This window comes from Bidens hawaiensis, unplaced genomic scaffold (assembly GCF_021521415.1).
Source record: "Bidens hawaiensis isolate Kalapana, Puna unplaced genomic scaffold, B.hawaiensis_p1.1 tig00023913_1, whole genome shotgun sequence".
Taxonomy (NCBI): Eukaryota; Viridiplantae; Streptophyta; class Magnoliopsida; order Asterales; family Asteraceae; genus Bidens; species Bidens hawaiensis.
Genome location: NW_027493763.1, coordinates 24,076 through 46,475, shown reverse-complemented (window position 1 = coordinate 46,475; position 22,400 = coordinate 24,076). Strand labels below are relative to the sequence as shown.

The window sequence follows — 22,400 nt, the reverse complement described above, 5'->3', positions numbered from 1 at the left end:
TTCGTCACTGAAGACAACGAACCACCACACACAACCCACCATCGCCACCATCTCGTTTCACCGGTGTCTCGATCTGATTTTCGGCGAACACCACGACACTTAAAGTTTTTAGATCTGAGCAAAACCCATCCCAAACAACTAGTAAGATCTATATTCAATCAACTATTTAATTCTGCTGTTTGAGAGTTGTGGTGGCGTCCCCGGTGAGGTTAGGTGGAGGGAGATGGTGGAAGTGGGAGAGAGTGTGAAGGAGGTAGGATGTGGAATTAGGGTTTGCATTTTCATACATAAGGAGGGAAAGAGTGTAGGTTGGAGAAGATGATGATAGTTTCCGGGGGTGTGAAGCGGCCGAAAACTCACCGGAGAATCAAGCCTGAAGTACAGGTTATATGTTGGAGATGATGACGTGACCTCTTAAATATTAATTTCTTTATTTTCTTGTTTTCAATATTTTTTTAGTTACAAAGGACATTTAAACATTTTAAAAGGGTAAAGGTAATTTAATATGAAAAAGGGGAAATGTGTAATTAGTTTTTTAAGGTTGGGGAAATATGTAATTAATGGGCTTAGTAAGGGGATATATGTAAAAATCCCTATAATAAATGGATCAACTATCCAACAATTTATCTTCTTGGGAAGAGGATGGGGCAGTGATAATCAAAGTTGTTCGAGTGAGGGAAAAACTTTTAGTCGAGAACGCCCAAACATCAATTATCTTTGTTTTTTTCTTAATTTAAGTATCACTTTTTTATTCCTACATGCTTGTATCTTTTATTTTATTAAAATGTTCTAGTATTTTATTGTGTGGTTCTATTATTTAATATATTATGTTCATTAAATAATATATATTAATTAAATTAATATATATGAGTAGTAAATGCAATTTGTTAAAACCACTATATTTGAGTTTAATGGAGTTTTAGTGAAGTCTTTTTTGCTACATTATGCCTAGATAACATTTTAACTAAACAATTAGTTAAAATCACTACACATAGTCTAAGTATAGATGGGAGTTTTGTGATACGTGGTATCCCAGTCATCAATGACTTGTTTTTCAAAAATTGACTAAAACTATTCTCCACTACTCAATTATTTTTTTTTTCTGCTTTCTTTATAATTTTTTAACAAAATTAAAACAAATAATACTTCATAAATAAATAAAAATGACATTAAAACTAAATTAAAATACTAATATATATATATAAAAGGTACTTAAAAAATATATTACTTTTTCCCAACCACGTATCTTTTCCTAATGTTATCATTATTCATTTCGGCAAGAGCCCGGGCATCAGAGTCGTTGACGGCGATCGGTGTCCTTAAAAAGTGAAAATCTTTGTTAATTTCCCTACGTTTCTTTACCTTGGCGACCTCCTTCTTGACTTGAAGACGTTCATATTATAATAATATTGGTTTAAACCTATCTAATCCCTCATATCGTAGTTTCTTTTTTCTCCATATTCACTATAAGGGTGTGTTTGAGATCACTTAAGTCAAAAATGACTTTTTAGTTAAAATGACATATTAACTTTTGAATTTTTTTAATCATGAGTTTTTAAAAAATTGTTTTGATTAGCTTATGTTTAGACGTGCACAAAAAAAACCGGTTCCGGAACCGAACCGGTGGAACCGACCCGGAACCGGTTCCAGTTCCTACCCGATTGACCTAGTACCCGGTTTGGGTATTTTTATACCTGAAATCCATACCCGGTTCCACTTATTATTTTTCGAATCGGTTCCTACCCGGTTCCAAATTGTACCCGGTCCGGTTCCTATCCGAAATAACCGGTTCCGGTGGTTTTTTTTTAAAGTCAGCTGCAGGTCAAACTAGCCGTTGGAACCGGTTCCACGGTAATATAGCCGTTGGAACCGGTTTTTGAGAGAATTATAGCCGTTGGAACCGGTTCCAACGGTAATATAGCCGTTGGAACCGGTTTTTTAGGGAATTATAGCCGTTGGAATCGGTTCCAACGGTAATATAGCCGCTGGAACCGGTTCCACGACTTGTTTCACCACCAAACTCAAAAACAAACTAAAATACTTCTCATTTATCAAACCCGACCATCCGACTCAATATTATTATGGCACCCACCAAAAAAACTAACAACAAGGCTAAGAAAAGTGTTTTTATTGAACCCGTTCGTGCTATAGATGACCCACAAGTTGTTGTGGTGATCACCCATAACCGCAACCAAGACATACGGAAGTATTGGGATTTGGTTTTCAATGTCGATGGTGATCAAAAGGCTTGTTGCAAACTATGTAGAACACAATTAAATCACGATTCCAACTTGACTTTGAGAAAGCACATCGAGAAGCCATATTGCAAGGCCTTGAAGGCATTGGCGAAACCGATCAAGTTGACTTGGGTAAGGATGGTACACTATTTCGTTACAACACGAATCAAGTTCAAGATAGAATGGCAAAGTTCGTTATTCAACGAGGTTTGCCGTTTAACCACTTTGACAACCCGGATTTGACGTCGTTGATTCGAGAAACTCTACAACCGCGATACACACATGTAGGTCGTACTACCTTAAGGCGTCATTGTATCAAGTTGTGGGAGTGTGCTAAAAAAGAGTTAATTGAGTTTTTTCATTCTTTACAAGCGATGGTTAGTTTAACTAACTATGTTTGGTCGGCACCACACGGGTTACCCGAATCATACATATGTGTCACCGCTCATTGGGTTGATCCGGTGACATGGCAATTTGTGAAACGCACCATCGCTTTTGAAAACTTCCCGTTCCCACATACCGCCGAAAAATTGTTTGAATTGCTTGATGAAGTTATAACGACTTACAACTTGAGAAATAAAATATTTTCGATTTCGTTTGACAACGCATCAAACAATACTAAGGCCGCCGAAAAATGTATCATTAAATTTCACCACCTTGTTACGGGGATTTTTTTCATGTTCGATGTGTTGCACATATCATTAACTTGGTTGTTCAAAAAGGTCTCGACAATGAAAACATTTGTGACGATTTAAAATTCTTTAGACTTATGTTACAAGATGTCTTCAAAAGTGGTAAAAGAAGACATCTTGAATATAAGAACTATTGCATGTCGGTTTAAAGAAATTATTTGGGGCCGAATTGGGACGTTCCACCCCGTTGGAACTCAACTTGTCATATGCTCAAGTGTGCTTTCGCCTAACGCCAAACTCTACAAAGTTTTCATAACAATCTTGTTGACGTACGCGAGGCTGATATGCTTCCGGAAAGTGTTTGGGTCAATGTCGGTTTTTTGTTGGGGTATCTTGACGTGTTCAAAAACTCAACAACAAAGTTATCGGGAATCTATTACCCCACTAGTTGTTGGGTTTTGCAAGAATTTTACTACATGTCTTGTACTTTTAAAGAGTTTGAGAAGAAGAACAAATTCTTCAAGAATATTGTTGCGGTAATGAAGGAAAAGTTTTTAAAATATTTTAAAAACATACCGCCGGTCTTTAGTTGTGCCGCCGCTTTAAACCCCTATTGGAATGTTCATGGGGTTGAGACAACGATCGAGGAAATATTCGACAACATGGGTATGCACGAGATCGACCCGAAGTTGTCGGCAGAAGCAAAGGAAAAGTTTAACAAAAACCTTCAAGACCTTGATGACCATTATTTTCAAATGTATGGTCCAAGCACGAGATCATCTTTTGTGAAAAAACAATGACTAGTAGGTCGTGCAAGGACCCACTTATAAACTTGATGAATGCGGTTCGTGAATCGGCATCTAAGAGGCAAAGAGGAAACACACAAACTAGCGAACTTGGTCGATATAGTGGAGCAAACTATGTTGAGGGCGCAACGGTCGACGAAATTCGCAATATTGATTTGTTGGCTTGGTGGAAAGGAAAACAAAACGAATTTCCTATTCTATCCGCCATGGCTCGTGATTTGCTTGTCGTACAAGCCTCAACGGTTGCTTCCGAATCGGTTTTTTCTCTTAGTCGGAGGGTATTATCAATGCGAAGAACTAAATTAACTCCGAGTCTCAAGAGGTTTGCATTTGCCTAAAGGACCATTTGGATGCGGTGGATCGTGTACAACACAAGGCAAACTTTGAAGACGAAATACCAATAAAGCGTCCTATTCATGATGAGGAGGCGGAGGACGGGCTTTCTTTCGATAATTCGGGTGGTGAAGAAGGCAAGGGTGAAGACGAAGAAGAGTTGTAATTTTTATTTATTTTAGTAAAATCATTTGTAATACGATCAAAGTTCAACTAATATTTAGTTTTGATTTGTTTAATAACTACTTTTGTTTTGTTTATTACAAGTACCGGTTTATTTCTTATTAGTCATGATTAATTTTTTGTTACTTTTTTAATAACGACGAACATTTTATTTATTTAAACAAGAACTATTACAAACATTATTAAAACATAAACGATACTAAACATAACAACTTAAACTAAAAAACAACCTCCGTCATTTTAATCCGGTATTCTACAACGATTAAGCGTTGTTACCGGCGGTAGATGCTTGGGTTGTAGAGCCGGACGACTCTCCCACTTCCGCTTTTTTGGCATCCAAACTTCTTTTCTCACGACAATACTTATTCGTATGTTTTCGTAAGGTCGAGTTCGACCCCGCTTTAAGAAACTTCGAGCAATACTTGCAACGAGCCATCTCTTGTGCATCGGTCATGACACACAAATCGTAATGAACCCAAACATCGGGGCATCGTGTTGTTTCGATCACCATAACAACGTCGTCATTAGTTGCCATTTCTTGTCGGTTTAACCTTAATTGTGATTTAGAGTGTGTTTTATAGTTTTGAAAGTGGTTTAACTAATAACACACAACACATTGCTATTTATAGTATATCGGTAAGCTATATATAGTAAAAAACCCGGTTCCAACGGTAAAACGTTGGAACCGGTTTGTAACGGCTATTTTATTTAAATTTCAAAAAAAAACCGGCGGAACCGATTTTTACGTAATACCCGGTCCCGGTTCCTACCCTACCCGGTTCCTATAAGTTGGCATTTCAGGCCATCAGTTCGGGTCCGGAACCGACCCGGTTCCTGACTGGAACCGGTCCTATTTTCTACCCGGTGACAAAAAACTGGTTCCGAACCGGTTTGGGTTTTTAACAATACCCGATTGTGTGCACCTCTACTTATGTTGTGAGGAAAGCCAAAATGACCAAAAAGGGCACTCTTTTTAAAAACGAGTGTAATGAGTTTTAAGGGTTTTAGGGATATAATAGGTAAATCAAACACAATAAGTTAATAAGTTACACTTCTCCCAACTTATCAAAACTTCCTTGTTGTTGATAAGTTAAAATCCACAAGTCCTTTTTTGTTTGCCAAACAACTTATGAAAGTTAATAAGTTATGAGGAGACTCAAAGAAGCAATCCCAAACACCACCTAAATCTATTTATGTATAAAGTAGGTCCATAATAATTTTCTACGTGATGTCATGTCCAAGTTGCAAACAAGTAATGCGTCATTTTTACCGCCTTTTACGAGTCCAGCATAGGGGTATACACGAGTGGAGCCGATCTCAAGCTCGTCTAAGCTTGAGCTTGGCCCGTTTAACTTAGGAGAGCTCGAGTTTATGTTCTGCTCGTTTCAAATTCTAGTTTTAAAGATATCGCAAACAAAATTGACAAGAACACAAACTATTTGACAACGATTACCCAAATTGACTTGGGGTTTATTCAATTGAAACAAAGACGAATACAATGAAACAAATCACAATCCAAATGATTAAAATTCGAGAGAGAATTATAGAGAAACTATTAAACGAAAAACTAAAATGTACAAAGCCCTAATCTCGTTTATAACAATCGTTAACAACCTAACTTTAAACTTGACACTTCTGGTCCCTCTAATTACACGAGGTGTGTAAAAAGCCATAAAAATCCACTTTATCAACTTCTGAGAACTACTCATGTACTTCCAAAGACTATATAACTGTTAATAACAATCCGTTGACCGTAGTTGACTATCAGTGACTTATATTGACTAGGCTAGGCATATCTTATAACTGTCTTAAGTCACACACCTCAAATCAAGAAATTAATTTACATAACATACAACAATAAATCAATAATCAACCACCCAAATGTTTAAGTATAGGCATCTCTACAGTAAATGACTAAATTCTTTAGTAAAGAATATTAAGAACCATATATATATATATATATATATATATATATATAATGACTAAATTCTTTAGTAAAGAATATTAATATATATATATATATATATATATATATATATATATATATATATATTTCTTTGAATGCTAACATAAGAGAATTATCAAACATGAAGCTTCTCTCTTACTACGCTATCGTTTGCCCATTATGTACAAGTCATCATGTGGTTTTCAATGTATTATTATATATATATATATATATATTTCTTTGAATGCTAACATAAGAGAATTATCAAACATGAAGCTTCTCTCTTACTATGCTATCGTTTGCCCATTATGTACAAGTCATCATGTGGTTTTCAATGTATTATTGGCTATGAAACGAACATGTTGTATATGCAAATCTAAATATTAAGAAACTTCCTTTACATCTCATGTTACTAGAGATCCATGTTACAATAATACCATGGTTTCAACAAAAATGCAAGTTTCTTTACAAAGATGGTGTTTGCAGTATTATTCAAAATTCATCACCAATGATCCAAGTTGTGTAAAGCATAACGAAAACAAGCAATGATATAGTTCGCAATTCTCGATAAGCTTTTACAATGATCCAATGCAGATTTATAACCTGAAAACACACATCATGCATGCTTAACAAAACACTAAATGAACACATGAAGGGTTAAACACTCAAAACATCAGCCTGTACTTTTAAAAGATCCTTATTAAGCTTATACAACAATTTGATTCTTAATCTACTCAAAACAACTTTTTCACAAGTTTATTATAACAAACTAGGTGACAAAAAATCATCCAGCCGTGTTAGTTTTCTCTCGATAAGAACTGATACAAGGCGCAACTAGGTAAGAAACATAACATAGACGTGCACTCAAATTTCTCGTTTTCTAGTGGAAGAGGAAGATAACACATTTATGTGATATGGAACATAATAGTAGTATTTCAGATTATTCAACATAACCATGTCCAACGATTTCAAATTTCATCAAAGTATCTGGCACTAATATGTGCATAAAAAGAATATTTCAATGGCTTGTAGGGTTTTTTTCCCCTCAAAAATGCTTACAATTATCAAATTTCTACAACCATAAACTCCCAACTAATCTTTTGAATTTAACCCTTTCAATATACAAACCATCTTCATTCCCAATTTCTTTGAAATTTGATTTATTTCTTGCCAAGAAACATCAACCTCTTATTCGACTACTACGTAAAAAGGGACTTACAATTAATAAGCTCATCACCGTGTTAACTATCATAGCTTTTGATTACGTATTTGTTAACAGTTGATCCGAGTTTACCACCAAACTTATGTACCTTTATATTGGCCATCGACAAGTACCTCATCTATACGTCACCACTAAGCTTATCTCGTCTTGTGGCTACTTACAATGATCAAGTTATTTATTACACAATTAAACTTATCTAGCTTTGTGATTACTTACAAACGATTAACTCTTATGTATGTTACATCTAGGTTTATCTAGTTTTGTGTTACTTATCATGCGTATACAAATGCTCGAATGCGTACATTCTCGTAAAGTTACAATATTATCAAACTCACCGGTTACTATTTAAATTTCAAAATAAGTTTACTTTCAGTTGATTAACCGTTGCTGAAACTCATTTTGACTTGAAAATTCGTCATACTCACCCTTTTCAAATCCAAGCTTGATCCAATTGTATACGCTTCATAAGTCCTCAATGGCTCATTCTTGCATTTTCACCTATACATGTCATTATTTTCATTTTATTAGTATTTCAAAAGTTGAAGGAGAAAAAAAGAGAGTGAGTATAAAGAGTTATGACCATCTCTTTGAAGGACTTTTGGCGGTCAAACTGCTACCGCTTGTTGACTTAAACATGCCTGTAAGAAAGAATATTAACAAATGCAATTAGTAAAAATACAATTCCAGATTAAGACTATTCTACATTTTGATATTGTAGACAAGGCCCAATAATCACGTATTTCATTTAGTATGTTTTCTTTTTGGCATTTGAATATTAATTAGCAAAACCTGTTTCCTAAGATAAAATTCATAAACATGTTTGAATCAAAACAAGAAATTTTAGAAGTTAGAACTAATACTATTAGTAACTGCACTTTATAGACAAACTTTTTAAAAATGTTAAAAAAGGTCATGAAGCATAGAAAAATAAAGTTTTGCATTATAGTTTACATTACTTATTAAAAATACCAAAGAGAGAATTTTTGGTACATGCAGGCTTTAGGATTAGATATTATTGCCTATTATCTTCCTTACATTAGGACTGAAGTACAACCAATGGGGGCCTAAAGAGGCCGGGCATAATGCAGGCCCGACCTTAAACAAGTCAACCATCATCCTTATGTTTTTGCAAAAATACTATTTACTGGCTCAATTAAGTGTTGCTTAAATGTAAGGGTGCAAAACGGTTCGTTTGCTACTCGAGATCTGCTCCCTAAACAACCGAACTTAAACAAACTTGAGCCTAAAAATAAGCTTATTTGATAAACGGGCAAGCTTCAGTTATCAAGCTCAAGCCTAATAATAATTATAAATAAGAACTGTTTAATATAACATAAACAAGCAGCTAAGCTCGAGCTCTCGTAAGTTCAAGGAGCTGAGCATGAGCCAGGTTTAACAAAATAGTTTTATAAATGCTTGCAACTAATTGGTCTTAAACAATGTTAAGAGTACCACGTGAGTTTAGATGATTGTGTACCTTTTGCAGCTTTAGGAAGATCCTTGGTTACTTTTGTCAGCGGGCGAGAAATTCTACTGCCTGTCTTTGGCCTGCAAATCATTTTATTTTAAGATTTACTTAAGAATGTTTAAAACATGCATGCATCACCAGCAATCTTACTTACTTGTTTGAGTTATGGGATGATTTAGAACCATCACGAGACGGGCTGCCATCAAACGAGCTATCCGTGTCTGTTCCCACAAAAACATAAGAATTATTATTATTATTATCAGTTACACACACTCTCCACATTTGACCAAACATTAGCAATTCTGACCTTCCCCGTGACTTGATATCGGTGACTGCCCCTTTCTGACTGGTTTATAACCGTACCCATCCAAAGACATACGGCCACGAATGCTTTCGGTTCTCTTGATGCTGTTTCCTAATTTAGAATTCGGTGATGAAGACCCGTACCTCAATGACCGTTGTCCAACACTCGGTGGGTGAGAGGCTTTCTTTTCTCTAGCTGCTTGTAACCGTTCAATTTCCTCGTCCTTTTTTGTAATTATGGTTTTAAGTGAGGCTACCTGATCATTTCACGAATACAAGAAAATCACGAAAAAATATATTTATATTGAGTAAAAGGATACAATTACAATAGAGGCAGGTAACTCATATTATAATATACTGTCAAATACCAATCTATATTTATATACTGTCCAATAAGGCCTATTATGATATTAATCTAATGCTTTGATTGTAACGGTTTATTATTTAACACGTTTTATACAGTATAGTAATAAGAAACATGCAAAGTGAATTAAAATAAATGGAGGTGGCAACCATTGTTCAAATAATGGGTTAGTTTGGGTAAAACTAAATTGTATATGTGTTCATCTGGGTCACCTCAACTTAGTCAACGGGTCAGACTGGCTTACCTAAACTTAGCACCTAAAATTAGCCAACTGGTTAGAACGTTTAACTAACATAAAACTTTTAACTTAACAAAGGTGAAAATAGGTTAGCACCACCAAGGACCACAACGACACTGTGCCTCTGCCACCCCCGCCGACATCAACAATCCACCCCCACCGGTGGCATGGGTGGGATTGAAGTGGGTACTTTTTTCTAAAGCAACTCATTTTAGCATGAGGTCGGGGTGGGTAACTTACTTTCTAAACTGAATCATGTAAACGAATATATATATTTTATCGGTGAATTGATTAATACTCATTATTGAATTAAAAAACAAACTCATTATAACACAAACCAAATGTACTTACTCGAAACGGCCGAGATTGACCTGAACTTATTTTATTTTGAAACCTGTTTTGACCTGGTTCTAACTTTATTATAACCCGAACCTGCCCAATTTTCCAGGCCTAACAAATTACCTGTTCCATGAGCTCCTTGACATTACTGGTCTCTTTGCTACTACGAGCGGGTCCAAGCTCCACTCCAGAGACCCGCTCAGCAAACTTCAACGTACTTAAACTTTCTGCATATGAAGCAGCTTCTGGATTCAACTGCACAAGCATAAGTGTCTTTGCTTGACCACCTGTACCAACGAGTAAAGACTGTAAACAACACATCAAAGATGCTTTTGTGAACTATTATAAAATCCGATTCAACATAGAAATGAATGTGAAGTTAAAAGTAGAAAGAGATTGATATGAGAGTTACCTAGAGAGGATTGAAGGACTTGAGTAAGCTTGCTATTTCTGAATGGAACATGAGGACTTTTCTGAGCCAATGCAAAGATGACATCACCAAGAGCCGCTAAAGATTTGTTTATATGCTGCGCTTCCTTGAGCCGGTCCCCAACCACCTCAGCGCGGTCTATTCTTTCACTTCCAGCAAGATCCACCAAATGAAGACCAGCGTTTATAGACGTGCCGCTCTTCAGATCCGTTCCATGAACATGGATCGTAACAACACTATCAAATCATAAACAAAATCATTATTATTATTATTATTGTTTTAGCTGAAAGTATATCTTTGACACACTGATTATTAATACAAGACCTGTGTGATCTGCTGCTTCTTTCATTCATGGAAGTAGAACTTCTAGCTCTGTTTTTAAACCCAATCTCCATTACTCTCAACACATCAGACTGGTCACTAACCTCACGCATGTCAGCATCCGGGACAGCTAAACTAGCCGTTGCTAAAATCCCCAGTGTTCGCGAGTTAAGGATTAACACAACATTTTCATCTCAACCTCCAAGTTAATAAGTAGATTGTAAACATTGTTCAGCTTATTAAACATTTTCTATCCCCAGGAAGTTCAAACTTTTTTACCTACGGTAGGTTGATTCGGGTTATGTTTTAATTTAATGGGTCAAAAAGATAAAATAAACAAATTTAGCAACCATGCCAAAAGTCATACATAGTGTAACTTTAGTATGTAAAACCTCCAAAAATATTAAATTTGAAAAGCAAGATTATTATTCAAGAAATTAAAAATCGGTCAAAATAAATAACTATTCAAAAATACAAATAAAATATTGGACAGCCCGACACGGCCCATTTTGACCCCTAAAGAAACCAGCTGTTTTGATCCGGACCTAACCCGTCCGCCAGTTTGTCACCTCAAATACACTTCAACATTTTTTATCTAGTAAGCAGAAAACCTATAAAAGGATATTTTTTTGGAGCAGCATCGCCTCCTAGCAAGTCTCTAACTTGTTCAAAATAAATTTCAACCATTTGAACTCCCACTTCGTATTTATAAGTGCTTCTACTTTGTGAAATTTTAAAAAGATCATTTAAAGCTCGATAATTCACTCCCCATTCTTCTTCAGTTCCTTTATCAGGACCACTCTTTACAAAAAAAATCAATGAATAATATCAGCCACGCGTAAAAAACTAAAGAAATAAACGTGTATTACAAAAGAAGTTTTCAACTTTGGTCTCATTTCATCTGTCGGTACCATCTTTGCTTCCACCCATTACAATAATATTCAAAACTTTGAGCTTTTTTGTTTGGGTGAATACAAAGATGGTTGGTTACCACAACAAGAATCAGACCAAGGTTGGTTTCCTTTTATACAAATAAAACAAAAAAAATACATATACAGAAAATGTTTTCTACCATCGTGTAGGTTTTTCCCGATCCAGTTTGACCATATGCAAATATACACACATTGTATCCATCCAAAACGGACCGTACCAGTTGTTGTATATCTCCATATACCTCAGCTATACACGAAAGTAGATATGAAACATACTTCAAATTGGCACGTTCATATGTAACGGAAAAAAGTTGAAGTACAAGTTAAAGAAAACCTTGAGTAGCATGTGGACCATACACCTTATTATACTTGAATGATCTACGGCTTTCTTTGCCCGGTTTGGAGGGATTGACAACAATTAGCTCCCCCTTATCACCTACATAGTCAACGGTTGACTGTTTATCCTTTTGACCAGGAAGAAACGGTTTTATCCGGCAATAAACCCGAATATTTCCTGTTCACCAAAATCTCATAAGTGAGATGAAACTTGCAAGACTTTACATATCAATTGTATCATATTAAGATTAACCTTTTAATTCTTGAATTTCATTATGTAGCTTCAGGTTTTCTAAAACAGCTTCATCATAACTTTCTAATGCATCTTTCAAAACTTTAAACTTTGTCCCTAAACAAGAAGATAATTAATCATTAGAGCAGGTAAAAATTAAAAGTAACGGTGGCCCGTCATATTTGCCACTTATGCTCACCTATGAGCTCAACATCTTGTGAGTAGGCCTTTTGAGTTTTTAAAATTTCTTGGCGTATCGACTGAGAATCAAATTTTAATTCCTGAAACAAAACTTGTGTTGGATATAAAATAACATGTATGACATATAAAATTAATGCATTGATTAGTGACACACATGTATATACCTTTAGTGCACCAAGTTGGAATTCAGTTAGTGTTTTGTAAATATGCTCCTTGTTGGTCCACATTTGAATTTTAGAACGGGAATTAGCTTCAAGCTCTTCAAAGTTGACCTTTGCTTCTGCCAAACGATTTTCAGCTTCTTTCAGTTTCTTCTCAAGATCTAGCTGAGATTTTATAGAAGCTTCTTTTTGGTCTTCATGTTTTTTTCTCATATTCTCCAGTTCTTGCTTCAAAGCTGCAATTTCAGCATTTTTGCGATCCTTTTTTTTCTTCTTCACATCCTCATCCTCGGTTTTCTTTTCCTCTGTTGATATCGACTTATCTGGCTGAAATTTAAAAAAAAAATAAAATTGGAGGGATACATAATTTTTTTAAAATTATCGCATACTATGCAAACATTTATCAGTAATAATATTTTTTTTGAGAAAAAGTAAAAAAAAAAAAAACACGAACTCGCCTGTAAAGCTACTTCCTTGCTATTTCCAGTTCTGGTTACATCAACCTGCAACAATCCACCAAAACTTAACACAGTCACATATAGCTTACCACTTTGTTCAACTATGACCAATTATTAAAGTTTTCAAACATTCAACAATGACTTAAACAATGCCCTTTGAATAAGATGAACCTTACCTTTATCTGATCAAATGGGCTCATCATCATCTGTAACAATGAGAATCCAGTTATTGAGGATGGCATATAAACTGACTTACTTTTTGTCAAAACATGGATTTTAAAGATATTAATAGAAATCGTTCTACCTTCATGTGATCAAAGTGGTTAATTACAGCCTGTGACAATAAGAATCAATGAATAAATATATTGTGAAGAAACCAAACATGTATATACATACATACATACATACATACATACATACATACATACATACATACATTAAAACAACTACCTTTGCCTCTCCACTGGTGCCATTTGCAAGGGCTTCAAGGACTCTAATCCTTGACTGGTATTTCTCTTCACGAGTTTTAAAAAGATTGTTTTGCTGCAAGCCGAAAATAAATAAAAAAATTAGTAAAGAAGGAACGAAATAACAACAGAAAAAGATATTATCAGTCTTACAGTTCTTAAATGTTCGGCTTGAGTAGAAATGCGCCGTTCTATCTCCTGCACGACTTTCCTCAAAAGGCAAGAAACACGCTGAAATATAATACAAAAAAGTATATATGTTTTTAGATATATAATAGTATGTATGTATGTATATGCATGCATGGTGTAATATGGATATCATACATGAGGTATTTCACCATTCTTTCTGCCCATGCTTTCATCGAGAATCCCATTTACCATGCTTAGAAGCGACTGTGTCGGAGCAATCTGAAACTATACAAATGTCAACAAAAAATAATACATATTGAGATATTGACAATGGACATATTAAGTACTTAGAAAATCACATCTAAACTGCTTGATTTCATCAATTCTGAGATTTTTGCAGCGGGAAGATCCGAATAGCCACCATGTTTCATCTGAAAAACTTCATGAAATTTATGTCCAGCGTGATGCATCAACGCACCCGCAGCCTCTACACAAAAGAAGAGAACACTAAGATTAAGTAAATTTAGGTATAAAGAAAGAAAATAAAAATAAAGGAATCAATAGAAAGCACCAGGGTTGCGTAAAGCCCGGTGAACTTTTCGAGGCGACGTGTCTTCTTGGAAACCCTCACTAGTTCCACTATGTTCATCTATATGTTTCCATCTAAAAGAATCACTTTTTGGTGACATGGCATTAGGACTACGTGCTACAATCTTTTGCATGAAATGTGCTTTAAGCGTTAACAAGCTTTCACATACTATTTTCATGGATCCCTACATGTGTCAGTTCAAATACATACTATCTTAGAGGTGAAACATGTTCCATCGGTCTATACATACAGAATGTAACTTATTATTACCTTCTCTAGCTCTGAAATATTAAAATGAGGTAGACCCATCTCATCCATAGATTTAAGAAACTTGTTAACGTTTTCTCTATGCGCCTCTGATGAATGATGAGGATTACCATACTAAACATAATATACAACAAGAAAACATAATCTCAACTTCAAAGGTGTTTTCATATATTAACAAGTTTAAACTGAATAAGAAGATCCCACCTCAATATCAGACACGGGTCTAAGTCGGTTCATAAGTCGGCACAGAATAGTGCCATCAACTAAACGAGTTCTCAACTCCTCATCTGAAGCATTTACAGGCAGATTAAGATTTGGAAGTGTGCTGTTCAACCACTCTATCACAGATGTCCGCGTCTTAGCTGATCGAGAATAAAAGATAATCATAACAAATCAGTAATAACACAACAAAAGAATGAAGAATCAATGGAGGATTGATAATATATAGAAAACTCGACATTACCGTCATTGGCTGATGTAGGTTCAAAGACGTCACTGCTGGGAGATGAATGTGAAATGTTGAGTCTAGCATACTCTTGTGTGTCACGATCCATAATAGGTAGAATTTGCTAGCTAGCTAGATAGCTCTTGGTTTGGCCATCTGGCACCAAAAGATCAAACCCATGATCTTGCTTTAGAAACATAACATTAAAGTTTGCATGATCTTTAAAAGCAAAACAATATGTATATATACTTCATTTGCAAGTGTATCATGATTTCTAAAACCCTAGCCTCTCCAACGTGTTGGTAACTGTAATTACTTAATGTTGTTAAAGTAATTGGTCTTACAATGAAGTGATTAAAGTGAATGAAGGAGCAGTAGCATTTCAAGAACTCCAATGGCTGGCTTCACAGAGCAAAATGAAGTTCATTTTCTTTATAATGAAGCTTCATTGCAACCTGTGATTATTACTGTTGTTATTATAATGCCAATTGGAAGGAGCCAGGCAGAATCTCATCATATCACAAGGATTGAAGCATATTAAATTTGAGTAAATTATGTGAACTTTGGGGGTGGGGAAACCATGCATGCATAAAATTGTAGGAGAAAGATTAATTATAATGTTCAGGTAGGCAATAAGAGAAAATGTTAGCATACAAAAACAGATTTCAAGATTACTAGAGGGTTTTTATTTTATTTAACAAACTAACAACTGGTGGGCCGGCATGTATCATATCATATGATCATCATATAAAACACAAAATTCAAACAAGAAGAATCTAACATGATGAGGAAGGGAGGGAATTAGAAAGAGAGAGAGAAAAGGGTTTTTTGGATTAATCAAATCAAATCAATGTTTTGTTGGGGTGGGATTAGGATCCTGGAAATGGTTGGAAGGAATTCTGGGCGTGAAGCATGAATTCAGGAGGATGTCAGATGATTGATTGGCTATAGGCTGGCTATACATGGAAATTGATCGGACGTGTTGAAACGATTATTATTATTATTATCAACTTTTTTTTTTGAACGACCAACTAAGTAACGTCGGGTACTCCGTACGCGCCCTCAATGGCTAAAGGTAGCCCGAGTCGGCCACTAGTCCGGACGGACGGAGCCCCTAGCGGTCCACCTATTGAGGGATTCACCGGATAAAACCTGACCCCCACGCCCGCCAAACGGCACGACAGCGTGGAGCCGGTAAAACCGGGTGAGATCAGGACTCGAACCCTGGCAGGGTCATCCCTCATATCTCCCATATAAATTGGTGGTAGTGAGGTTTGAACCCCCTACCTTAGGGGTGAGCATAAAACCGAATTAACCGAACTGAAACCGAATAACCAAACCGAAAAAAACCGAACCGAAGTATTAACCGGCGGTTAAATTTTTAGTTTTTCGAAAAACCGATTTTTGGGTTTAGGTTAGGTTATCCATTTTAATAAAACCGAAAAAAACCGAACCGAACCGATTAATCGAACCTATGTTTTCTACTTGTTTTTTTTTAAGATGTAATGACCAGAAACATAACACCAACATAATCTAGCATTGATGGTGATGAAGATGATCAAGACTGGGTCTAAACTTTGAAGACGAATAAGACAATGAATAAAGATTCGGGAAACCTTTAGTTTTTTTTTTTTTTATTAAGAACATTGTTGAATTTTAAACTCTACTACTTAAACAACTTTGTATTTGTTTGGTTCCACATAACACGTGTCTATTTTTGTATTTTGAATTCAATATGTATGAGGTACTCTATTTTTTTTTTGAATTCTTTGTTTTTTTTGTAATGTCTACTCACAATAAAAAAAAACCGAAAATAACCTAAACAGAAATCGAAAATAACCGAAAACTGAATAATCGAAAAATCGAATAACCGAAAACCAATTGGTTGGTATTATAAAATAACCGATGGTTTAGGTTTAGGTTTGGATTTCACCCAATAACCGAACCGAACTGAACCGAACCAAACCGTGCTCACCCCTAGTAAAGTTAGGGTCTACCTCTCACTAGTAAAGTTAGTACTCTACCATTGAGTCACAACCAATTTATTATTTTTATTATTATTATTATTGTTGTTGTTGTTGTTATAGACAAGTCTCAAAATAATCCAATGGATGAGAGAGAAAATCAAAATAGTTAAGAGGTTGTGTAAATTACAATTTTAGTCTATCCATATTCATCTCCATCGATGCATTTGGAATCGTGCCGCCAGATTTCGATAACCAATGAGGTACTGACACGTGTAAAGGTGGCCACATTTTTTAGTACATTTTTTAGTTGAAAGTTGTCTGGGCTGTTACTTTTTAATCCAAATTCATCTCATCAAAAATTATGATTTTCCACTAATATGTATCTGGCCCATGAGTTTAAAAAAAGATGAAATTTACGTTTTATTGAAATTCATCTCCTCGGATGATTTTCAAACATGTATGAAAAAACTGATAATTTTCCAGTGAATTTAGTCTCCTTAATTGATTTTCAAAAAAGTTTGAAAAAAATCTGATTATTTGTCTCTTAAGTTTGTCCGATTATATCTTATCTCCTTTCTCTTATTTGTCCAGCCATTTCTCCTTTTCTCATGAATTAACAACAAAAATCTCAATTACAATAATGACATTTAAGAAAGGTGATAGGATTGATGTTGTTTATATGGGTCATAGTTTCCTCGGTTTGTTTTATGATGGAAGTATAGTGTCACGGGTTGGGAGGACGACCTACATCGTTCAATTTCGTACCCTGCCTAACGCTGATCATTCCAGGTTTTTAAGAGATTTGTGAAAGCCGGTAAAATAAGACCAAAATCTGTTGTGTTCTTATTATTGGCTTTGATCTTGGCGAGAAGGTGGATCCATTTTGCAATGTTATGAATCCAAAAAGATAGCATTAGGAGTGTAATGAAATTAAGAGACAAATACTAGGATTTTTTTCAAACATTTTTAAAATCGTCTCCGAAGACAAAATTTACTTGAGATTCATCTGAGAAGATGAATTAAAAAAAATGCGGAATTCGATGATTTTTGAAAACTCACGGGCCAGATAGATTTCATTTGAAAACCATGGTTTTTGTGAGATGATTTTTAGTTCAAAAGTAAAGACTCAGACAGGTTTCAATGGAAAACCATGGTTTTGCATCAGTGCCTTTACACGTGTCATTACGTCAGTGGTAGTTGAATACCATCGGTGGGAATCCAAATGCATCGACGCTGATGGTTTTCGATGGACTAAAATTGAAATTTGAACAAGTTTTGGACTATTTTGAACTTCTATCTCTTCTTTTGGCCTATTTTGAGAATTTTCCATTTTATTATTATTATTATTATTATCCCCCCCCCCCCGAGTTGCCATAATAAGACGTGTATAATCCCCTCTTATTTTTTAATATCATGGAGCAAGATATCATCATCATCTTTTCTAACTATCTTAAAACATACATGTAACCATTGAAAGTAAGAGCATTTATAGAGCAAGATATCATTATTGTTTCTAACCACGTAACCATTGAAACCAAGAGCATTCATAGAGAAAGATATCATAATTGTTTCTAACCATCTTGAAACGTACGCTTTATTACCACTAAAACTATGGATTATTATGATTATTATTGTCATTATTATTATTATTATGGTGACGATAGTGTATATAGTTGTTCTCTTAGACTGTTCACTGTAGGCGACATGGGGCGAGTTTGGGGGCGGGTTAGGCATTGAACACCGTGGAGGGTGAAACTTTCTCCAAAATATGGATTCCGATCCATCTTCGACGCCTGACTGTATACACGACTTTTATTACCCCGAGCACGACGCTATTCCGGATTTGGATTCAAAGTATTACGCGATATTTGCTACAATTTACAAGGCTTCTCAACTCTTAGTCAAGTATTGCAAAAGCTCACAACCACGGAGAGACGACCTCCGCTTGAACGCGATTGTTAGGGTGCTCATGGACGAGAACTGGGTTGGGTTCCTATTTAATCTTGCTTTCCACTACTACCATTGCCTAAAAGTTCTTCCAAAGTATACTACCTGGGGTTATACCCTGAAGTTGAAGAATCAATTGATAGTTCAATTGGCATCTGCTATGTGCCAGAAACTGGCTCATATATCATCCTCTTGATGATATTCTCACAATTAAAGAAGTCGGTGAAATAATTGTCGCTTATGTCTGATATCTCCGGAGGAATTGGATTTGAACGAGTGCTTGTTTTACATCCACGGTCGTAATAACTGACACAGGGACTGGATCTGTCAAGATTAGACTGAGGAGGGATATGAAAGAATACCTAAGAATTCATGTTCTGATTCGATACTTTAAGATATAGTTGTGTGATATGAATACATTTATGATTCGATTACGTTAGTGTGTGTTGAGAGAGAATTTTGGTTGAGTAACGGGATAAAAAAGTTGATAAAATAAGAAATGTACCAATTTAAGAATAGATACAAGGTATTTATAGACGACGAGCTTAATCGTTAGACAGACCTAACAAATGAGGTATCATTCGCTACCTATACGCTTTGTTCATTCGTTAAACACTCCTTAACGAATGAACCCTATATGTTAATCTCCATTCGTTAAACATCTATAATGAATGAGGACAAATTAAGTGGTGTCTCATTCGCTAACATCACCTAACGAACGAGACATTACATTAATGACCAAAATACCCCTATACGTTAGTGCATTTTGAAATACGTTAAAACAAAATCTGTATTAGCGGCTAGATCTTGGTCTCTATGACGTTCTCTCAATTGGTATCAGAGCACGTGACTGCTCTCGATGCATCAATAATAAGGTATTGAATCTGAGTTTTTCGTGTTCTTCGGGTTTTGGTCAGATCTGGAGTAATTTAGTGTGTTATTGGTAGATTTGTTGGTGAATTCATGTTTATTGATGGAAGAGGGAACTTCCTGTGTAATTTGGTGTTAAGTTATGGTGTATTGAGTGATTCACCATGGAAGAGTATGTTACTTTTTGATTTGGTTTATGATGATTTAGTGAGTCTTAAGTTAATTGGATGATGGATTTGTGTTTATAATTGAAATCCGCATGTTTCTGTGGATTTGGGTGGTTAATTATGGTGAATTGAAGATTTCACCATTAAAGAGCATGTTATGAGTTGATTTGTTTGGTGATGAATAAGTAATCGTTAAGTTATTTGGTTGTTAGATTCGTGTTTAGAGTGAGAAACCAAGTTTTCGTGTTGATTTTCGTGGATAATTATGGTGGTTTGATGAATCTGCCATGGATGATGCTTGGTTTTTGCAGAATCCGGCCAGATCTGCGATTTTCTGGCGAGATAACAGATTTTCCGGCAAAAATCGTTTTTCCGGCGAACTGTTCAAATCCAACAACCTAGTTCGTTAGGTTACTGTAGATAATTCTTTAAGGAAGTTTAACGAATCTACTGTAGCAATTCATTATGGAATTTTTAACGAATTAAATCATTAAGTTAATGTAACGAATTAAGGTACTTCGTTGGTGTAATTCGTTAAGTTAAAGGTAACGAATGAAGGCAATTCGTAAGTTAATTCGTTAAGGTATTTGTAAAGAAATAAGGCAATTCGTTAAGGTATTTGTAACGAATTAAGACAATTCGTTAAGTTAATTCGTTAAGTTATTGGTAACGAATTAAGGTAATTCGTTATGGGTATGACGAAGTGGAAATCATAACGAATGGGAAGCCATTCGTGTAAATGTTATAACGAATTAGAATGGTAACGAATTGAGCAGATTCGTTAAGTATGTAACGAATCAGTGAATGGTTGACGAATGATGGATATCTATAACGAATTGGAGTTTAATTTATAACGAATTGGAGAGCACGAACTAAGTTAACGAATGAGGTGGATATTTATAACGAATTAGAGAGGTGATTCGTTAAAAAAAAAGTAAAATGGCGGGAAAATTTTTCTTGCGCGAATTTTTTCCTGAATACTCCTCGTAAGTGAGATTTCATTCTCGAAAATTTTGGCGATAATATTTATTTTTCGAAAATTTTCGGTGAATTTTTGGTGGGAAAATCGGGAAAAATTTTCTTAATCGAAAATTTTCTGGGATGTTTCTAATGTATTGAGTACTCTTCTCTCAACTTTTGGTAATATATTTTCCGGCCGACTTTTACGCGTTTCAATTGGCCGAGGGGGAGCCCGCGAGTAATTTAAGGAGGAGTTTGTTTATGAACTTTGAAGATTATTCAAGACCTTGCTGAATTTGTCAAGAAAATGGGGAGATAAAACTTTCATTTGAGTTTATTTAGCATGTATCTTCCTACGTTTGCTAGATTTCTTGAAAAATTACTGCAATTCGGGTGGTAATTCATGCTTGCAAAGATACGTTTGACTGAGTTCAAGACTGCAAGTGTTCTTCGATTGGTGATTGATCTGTTCAAGATTGAAACCTGACTATGTGGGATATGAGTGTCTGTTCGTTTACTTTTTTCTGAGGGACTTTGATCCGGACTATGTTGGCTACGAGTAAATGGCGGATTACTTCTGTTGAGGGGGACGATTCTCGAACGAGTTGATCTTATTGAAGAATATACGAGTCTTGTCATTGGATTGAAGAATTTGATCATTTGGGGTTTATTAATGGAGGTTGGAACTCTGAATCTTATGCCCAAAAATTAGTGCATCTTTGCGAATGGGATGTGGAAGAGCTTCAAAGGGTATATTTGGGATACACGTTATCAAGAGAGGGAAAACCGAAGTGAAAGATGTTGAATGATCGAGTTGTTCACGAAGATGTGTGACGAGGTTAAACGTAAAGATATGTTTTCTTTACCGGTGCTGACAGATAGCTGATGACTTGCTGCTGATTGTTAAAAGATTGAACCATATCATACGCCAGTGGATGATCGGGATGATCTCCAAGAGTTGCTCACTTTGAGGGGAAGATCTAATATGAGAAGCTACAAGTTATTGGTTTGCTAAAAAAGATTTAAAGATTGTTTGTCTGCACAAGCCCGAAAATCATCAGTCAAGGGGGAGTCTGTTAGTGCCCGGTTTGTGACTGGTGATTTTCAGTTAAAGTATTCGATAGCTACGGAAAAGGGGGAGTCTGTTAGTGCACGGTTTCGGTGTCCGTAGCGATCGAATAAGTTATAGGTTGTCTAGTATGTGTATTTAATGTATATTGTAAAATAGCCTATAAATAGGGAGCTCATGCTCATAATTTAGTAAAGAACTTGTACATAGATCTAAATTATCCTTTCCATTACTTATTATTCTCTCTAATGTATTCATCCATATTTATCAATAAAGTATATATTTAAAGTATCAATTTCGTGTTGATGTATCGTATTAGCAGCTAGATCTTGGTCTCTATGACGTTCTCGATGCTCTAACAAACCCCACTCGTCTCGAGCTC

General features: G+C 35.5%; 1 pseudogene across 1 annotated transcript; it reads right to left on the bottom strand.

Moving 5' to 3' along the window:
* Positions 1 to 7,762: 7,762 nt before the first annotated feature.
* LOC143568320 (kinesin-like protein KIN-14C) lies at positions 7,763 to 15,208 on the bottom strand (annotated as a pseudogene). The gene is made up of 23 exons (XR_013141558.1): positions 15,057 to 15,208; positions 14,798 to 14,955; positions 14,573 to 14,707; positions 14,309 to 14,510; positions 14,085 to 14,224; positions 13,933 to 14,022; positions 13,762 to 13,839; positions 13,574 to 13,684; positions 13,446 to 13,475; positions 13,318 to 13,347; positions 13,142 to 13,186; positions 12,521 to 13,010; positions 12,343 to 12,438; positions 12,088 to 12,267; positions 11,894 to 12,000; positions 11,447 to 11,622; positions 10,825 to 10,980; positions 10,483 to 10,736; positions 10,194 to 10,357; positions 9,134 to 9,386; positions 8,981 to 9,047; positions 8,836 to 8,906; positions 7,763 to 7,996 (listed from the first exon to the last, which is right to left on the bottom strand). The product of XR_013141558.1 is annotated as a kinesin-like protein KIN-14C (transcript).
* Positions 15,209 to 22,400: the final 7,192 nt, after the last annotated feature.